Source organism: Amblyomma mixtum, chromosome 3, assembly GCF_055824585.1.
Source record: "Amblyomma mixtum isolate Tamu chromosome 3, ASM5582458v1, whole genome shotgun sequence".
NCBI classification, from domain to species: Eukaryota; Metazoa; Arthropoda; class Arachnida; order Ixodida; family Ixodidae; genus Amblyomma; species Amblyomma mixtum.
In genome coordinates this window covers 252,864,687-252,871,828 of record NC_143014.1, presented here as the reverse complement: position 1 = coordinate 252,871,828, position 7,142 = coordinate 252,864,687, and the positions used below count along the sequence as shown (strand labels likewise).

At 46.5% G+C, this 7,142-nt stretch overlaps 1 long non-coding RNA gene and 1 other non-coding gene across 2 annotated transcripts; both read left to right on the top strand.

The window, feature by feature from the left end:
* Nucleotides 1-2,076: 2,076 nt before the first annotated feature.
* Nucleotides 2,077-5,681, top strand: LOC149354381 (uncharacterized). Its single transcript, XR_016289655.1, has 2 exons — nucleotides 2,077-2,173; nucleotides 5,504-5,681. It is a non-coding gene; the product is annotated as an uncharacterized LOC149354381 (long non-coding RNA).
* A 784-nt stretch (nucleotides 5,682-6,465) lies between these two features.
* On the top strand, nucleotides 6,466-6,539 carry TRNAT-GGU (transfer RNA threonine (anticodon GGU)). Its single transcript has one exon. It is a non-coding gene; the product is annotated as a tRNA-Thr (tRNA).
* The last annotated feature ends 603 nt before the right edge of the window (nucleotides 6,540-7,142 follow it).

Sequence of the window (7,142 nt, the reverse complement as noted above, 5' to 3'; positions counted from 1 at the left end):
TTCTCAAACACCACAAAATATAGTTTAGTGGCTCTACGCTGTGTCCTTTAGAAATGCAAAGTGTACCGAAGATATATTTTCATTGTTTCTATTGCACTTAGGGCCGTTTACTCCAAGCAATTCACCGACAATTATGGTATTTTGAAATGTGAAATGTGAGTGCAGCTCTTTAGGCGTTTTCATTTTGTGCACTCTTCTTTGAAGCTAGAACTTCAGTGCAGGCTGACCAATTTTGGTAAACGTCCTTCATATACAGGGCACGCCGCATCTGTTCGTCACTTTGTGGCAAAGCAGGTGCGCATGCACCCACATATCTTCCACAGTACAAACTCTCTCTCACCCTGCCGCTGTGTCTCGCGGCACCATTGGCCAGGCTAGGAATGAGGTTTCCAGAGGTTTTTGAGTTTCTTCTCTCCTACTCAGCGCACTATGAATATCCTGACATCATTCCTGGTGAGATAGCCTTTCCAATGTCCTTTTTTCAACAGTTATAGCTGTTGAGCTTCTAATTAGTGTTGGTATAGGAGACACCACTGGCCACAAAGACTGTTGAAGCCGCTGCGGTGTCTCAATAGTTATGGTGCTCGGTTGCTGACCTGAAAGACACTGGAGTTCGGTCCCAGCCACGGCGGTTGCATTTTGATGGGGGCGAAATTCTGGAGGCCCATGTACTGTGTGACGTCAACACACGTTAAAGAACACAGGTGGTCGAAATTCCAGAGCCTTCCTCTGCAGCGTCCCTCGTAGCCTGAGTCGTTTTGGTACAGTAAACCCTATGAAACAAACAAAACAAATGAACAGAGACTGTTCTCAGATTTTGATTTTGGTGTGCTGTATGATTGGTCCGCTGGTGGTCACATGATGTTAATGATGTCACGACCCTCCGAACCAATAGGGGCAGTTCATTACATAGTACTTTTCAGTTCGCTGGCCAGTGCACGAAAGCACTAAGCTTTCAGGTAAGGATAGAAGGTAAGGATAGAAGGTAAGGATAGAAGGTAAGGATAGAAGGAAAAGGTAAGGATAGAAGTGATTAATATGTCGCACAATTTCGCACCGGTAAAATTGAGAAAGTAAACTTGCCCCCTAGAGGGTGCCCTCTGTTAGGGTGCAGTGTATAGAAAGGTGTTTTGTAGGCTACGTAAAATATTCAAGTACTGTATTTTCCTGTCTACAACTCACATTTTGTGTAAGTTAAGCCCCTTGCAAACAGGTAGCTTTGCCAAAAAAAAAGAAAAATTTGCATTGTGCAAAATGGACCAGTCATGCTGTGTACGAAAGCTAACAAATGTGCTGAGGATATTTTTATGAAATGCAATGGAAATATGCCCTTGATGCACCCGACGCTTCACTGCGATTCCATTGGGGATCTGTGCTAGGACGCCTGCAGGTGGCTTTATCTGGCGGCGTCAGATAGAACCAAAGCGCCAATTGTGGGCTCAGAACAATGAATGCTTCCCTCCAAGAAAATTCGCTGCACCTCACCGCAGCGTTTGGACGTGACTATATTAAAAAAGAAACTGCAGCAGTAATCTGGAAACTATTTTTCAAGCAAAGAATTCCTCTTAAGCACCCGGCTTGGTGGGGAGCAAGCATATTGGGTGAAACTGGCACCTTACATGTGTTAACTTCTCCTATATATTTCGGAATTAGTGTGCATAAGAAACTGAGTGTTCATGCATACACGTAGACTGGTGGGAGAAATGGTACATCTTTGCGCAAATGTAATGCGAAAGCTTGCTAGAGCTGCTGGTGAGTTTCTTTTCACAGCGCTTATCTGAGAGGAATTAAAGGTTTGTATGAAATGGATGCCTGATATTTCTCAAGATAGATCTCTAGGAGATGCAGCTCGGTGTGAAGGGAAGAGAAAGATGTCTAAACTGCGATAGTTGCGTTTATGCACAGAAGCTGCTGCGTGGTACTATTTGAGGTCGCACTGACGGCGAACATGCCTACAACATATAAACAGCAGCGACTGCTGCGAAAGAGCGCCGTTTGTGCACGGCTCTATGTTCAAACTTGTATTTCCTTATTCGCAGGTGTGTGCGTCTCTCCTTGCGGCGTGGGTGCTTCCCAGCATGTACCCTGCTGTGGAAGATGGCTCCCATCGCCGGAATGCGGCCTTCGCTCGTCTTCCTCTTCTGCCGCATCGGCCTAGGCGAGGAGATGAGCGGTAAGACGGCATACATTCAGGCTTGGGTTCTGTAGCACCATGGCTCAGGCCACTGCTATTCCGGCAATATTTGGTTGTGTGCCATTAAGGAGCCTAGCACATTATACAACGAGAACCGCAGAAAACAAGGCCATGTGATGGGTCATTTGCAATATCTGAAGAGTTAACCAACGTGACTCTGAAGCTTGTCCTACAGCTGGTCTTGAAAAGTGTTTTTTTTTTTCAGAACGAAAATGGTGCGGTATCTGTCACAGATCTCGGTACACACCTGAACCGTGCCGTAAGGGAAGGGATAAAGGAGGGAGTGAGAGAAGAAAGAGGTGCTGCAGTGGAGGGCTCCGGATTAATTTCGACCAACTGGAGATCTTTATTCCCATGTGCCCACATTGTAAGCAAAAAATGTCGAGAAGAAGGCATAATGACACCAGGCAGCATTTGTAATTGCTGCCAAGCACCTACACTTTTGCCGCTTATGCCGACCACACACGAAACAGTGCTGTAGGAGTTATTTCTGTTCTCGGTATAATATGTGCATGGGGCGCCTATGTTAAGAGATCTCGAATGGTCCGTAGCACAGGATTTAAAGCGACATTTGACTGCTGTGACGTTTAAGCGTAGTCGATTTGTTATACTTACTTCGAAGTCTAAGTCTATGTGTTCCTACTCGTATGTTACAATGTGTTAATTATGAATACATTCAGAGTATACTGCCAGTTACTGTAGAAAATAAATTGACGCAGGGCAAGGTAGTTGTGAGGATGATATTAGGAGAATGAGATAAAGCTCACCTTAATAACCCCAAAAAGATGGTTTTTTGATGTGGCAGGTCAAAATGTGCTATTCGGAGACAGGAAACGGCCAAGGTGGGACTTAAGTTCTTGCATGGCTGATTATGTGTTCTATGGGCTCTCTGTTCTTGAGAACAGCGAACAATATTTAGCGACTATGAGTAGAATGAAGAACATTGAGTGCGTAGAAGAATGATAAATGCAGTCATCAGCGATAAGGGCACCATCTAAATTGCAGTGAGATTGGGTATCTTGACATCAGAAATGCGTAGATTTTTATCAATGCAGTAAGATTGCGGTCGGATAGTAAGAGGAGGAAGATAGCAAGAACTTATAATGAAGGAGCACGTGCTCATCGAGCCCTTCAGGCAAACCAGAATTTGGTGACCGAAGGCGTAGCCCCAAAATTCCCGTACATAAGGCACGGAGTGGATTACACCGGGGGTGACCGGCATGTTGGTGCATTGGGAATGCTTTTAGTGTGCTAGCATTAGACGTCCCATTCACAAGAAAAGCTGGCTCTCCTCCACGTCACGAAAGAGAGGTGGCAACCTGCCCACCGGGTTGTGGGCAGCCTGCACGCCATGTCAGGCAGCATTGAAATTCTAATAAATTCAATGCGATTTCCACCTTCCCACTGCAGCACTGTGTATCAGCTGATTCGTGGAAAGATAGACAGCCTCACGAAACACTGCCTGTGCAAAAATGAGCATGACGCGAGCTTGGGAACAGCACTCTGCATCTCACAAGCCCCAGCGTCTCGCAAGCACAGCCATCTGCCGGTGCGGCGATCCATTGCTCAACCGCTGCACCAGTAGTGGTATGAGGACTTCCCACAATCTATGACTCTCTGTTCATAAACAGGGGCACTTACACGAGAGGGATCTGTAATGCTATCGTATTGCACTGTTAATGGTAGGTTAGGCGTTGTCCAAGTTTTTTCCTCGCCCTCTAGCATCGTGAGACCGCGAGGTATGTCTCAGGTGTGGCGGTGTGGAGGTGTTGGATCATTAAGGTGAGTTAAAGGCCAAATGAACCTCAGGCTTCATGCACACGCTCGAGACATTGTTGTGCAGGGGGCTGTTGGCCGCGGATGAGCTATTAAGCGTTATTTTTTTTTTTAAGCGCTCGTGTGTCTGTCTCTTTCTGTTGTCCGTTGTTTTTTATGCGCTTTCCAGGTTTAACATGTCTAACCAACTCGCCCAAACGCAGCCATTATTGAACTATTAAGCGTGCTGCGAATAGACTTTACTTCTTCGCTCTCGTAAAAAAGACAGAAAGGCTGCTTTACAGTGGGATATGGCATGCCGTCCGACACAGACCTCAGTTACAGCGCACAGGAAAAAGCTAGCTGCTGCTTAACTACTGTTGAACCTGGTTAGAGAGCGAGAGCTGTGGTGTATCAGGCAGCTAGACGCGGCTTGGCATCTGTAACGTTGAGTGCTGTCCGGACACTGGATAAGCAGAGCGCCCGCCCTGCCACCTTGGCAGGTGGGTTGATCGCGAGAGGCTGCTCACTCCAGTGAACGGTGCGGCCTATTACTGCAGTGCCCCGTGTCTACCAGAGCATTGTCAGTGCTAACGCATTCAGCCCAAATCTCTCTCTCACCACCACAACGTACCTCAAAGTGCTATCTATCGGGTTGCAAATGAAAGACGGGACTCCATCGCATGCTCAGTGCGGTCTTCTTTTCATTGCGATTCCTTTTTTGCATGCAACAGTGTACTTTGCCAGTAAGTAAAACGTCTATTTCGAAAGGAGGTATTGCACCGAACGTTGTGTTGTGTTCATTGTGCCCCGAGGACACTGCGCGTTCTCATTGGCGATGATAAATAAGAGCTTGTGTAGTGCACACTGAAACTCTGGAAGCTTTAAAAGCTACGCAGAAACAGAGGCACTGAGGTGAGAAACACTACGGCCCGAAAGCGAGACTGCCGTACGGAGGCACTAATAGTGGCCGAGTGTGCACCGAGACTTTGAGTCGAGTGGTGAAGTGATGGGGCAGGGAAAGAATTGCAAGCTATCACCAGGTTGGATCACAGACTGTACTGGCATGTTCAGCAGCTTTCACACGTGCGATGTGTGATATGAATTTCGCTAAGTGTCTGTTTTGGTTATTCAAGCATGCAATTGTAAATCTGGTCAACTCCTGCGAAGCAATAGTCAGTAAATCTTCCCCACACTTTTCGTAAACTTTCACCATGTCTTCAGATGTAACGAAAAATTTCAGTCAAAGTGCATGGTTTCGTGCCCCCTAAATGTATACCACCGTGGCCGGGAATCCAACCCACAACCTTTACCTGCACCACTGAGCATCACAGCAAATGGGCCTTTGTGGCGAGTTTGTATGAGATGTTTGGGATTTCTGGAATGATACTATTCTTGCGGTACCTAAAGAGGGTGGCAACTTTCTCCATCACGTCGCTTAATATGAAACAGCCGTATGTATCGTTGAACTCCAGTTGGTTGTTTTGAAGAGATATATTTGACCTAGAGGAGGGCGTGAAAGCCACATCAATGTTTTTTTTTTTTTTTACGCAGTGCCTGCCAGGAGGAGGTAGCGGCCAGCCTTACTTCCCTGAATATCCACTGCAGGGGGCTGGGGGTTCCAGGGACCTTTGGAATCTGCTGATGTTCATATTTTTAGTATAGCGAAATGTTTGTTTTATGCGACTGATTGTGAAATTGTTAAAATGTAATTAAATGTTTTGTACGTGTCTTTGGACTTTTCAGCAAGTTCCTTGTAGCTTTTTTGCTACAATGAAAGCACGGACCCTTATTGTGTGTTTGCATGCTCTGTGTGATATCACACGTCACTGCAAGTTAATGCTTGGTCAGGCAAGTTATTACCCTGCTGTAAAATTTTTTGAGAACTGTTGACAAACGTGCAGAGTAGTAAGAAGGGTACGAAAATCACTTCACAAATAAATGAGCTATAATAAGGGAGTAATTACTCATTGCCATCCACCCAAGCGCAGTCATACGGCTACAAAGGAAAGCTTTACAGCTTTCTCAGAGACTTCGTAGTTAAAGAAAAATTCGTCCTGGTCCGGCGTTTGAACCCGGGACCACCGCTTCACCGGAGCAGTCGCTCTACCAATTGAGCTAACCAGGACGGCAAGCTTATGGTAGGACGAGAGCGAATTGATCAATAACTCGAAGTGGGAACTGTGTTGGTCAAATGTTTAGGGGAATCCCCCAAGGGAGTAATTACTCATTGGCATCCACCCAAGCGCAGCCATACGGCTACAAAGGAAAGCTTTACAGCTTTCTCAGAAACTTCGTAGTTAAAGAAAAATTCGTCCTGGTCCGGCGTTTGAACCCGGGACCACCGCTTCACCGGAGCAGTCGCTCTACCAATTGAGCTTAACTGGACGGCAAGCTTACGGTAGGACGAGATCAAGTTGATCAATAACTCGGGGGATTCCCCTAAACATTTTACCAACACAGTTTTCACTTCGAGTTATTGATCAATTCGCTCTCGTCCTACCATAAGCTTGCCGTCCTGGTTAGCTCAATTGGTAGAGCGACTGCTCTGGTGAAGCGGTGGTCCTGGGTTCGAACCCCGGACTAGGACGAATTTTTCTTTAACTACGAAGTTTCTGAGAAAGCTGTAAAGCTTTCCTTTGTAGCCGTATGGCTGCGCTCGGGTGGATGCCAATGAGTAATTACTCCCTTATTACAAATCTACTCCACCTTGGGGGATTCCCCTAAACATTTGACCAAATTAGCTATATGAGAGGTGCATTGCTGGCCTTGAAAAGGCGACAAAGGGGTTATTGTAAAGGTATAAGATTGTGTGAATTGTAACAACACTCTCAACACAGCAGCTCTCGCTCGATGCTCGCCATATAGAATATACGAGTGGCGACAACAGATACCCTTGGTGCCGACCTTTCATCACTGCGATGGGGCTGATCTAGGACCCGAAGTGCGCGACGATTGGTTTTTCTCACAGAGACGTAGAATGTCGGCCAGCAGAAGCTCCGGAGGCCCCATGTCAGAGTCCGACAGGGAGGTAAAAACATGGGTAAAAGCAAGGCATGGGGTACGCTGTCATGTACGCTTGCTCGACATCGAGTATAAACGTATGGGCGAACTAAATGCCTTTGAGCTGACGGTCTGGACGAAATTCGTTCATGTGTGTGAACTCTGCCTGACGCCATGGCTGCTGCCTCGC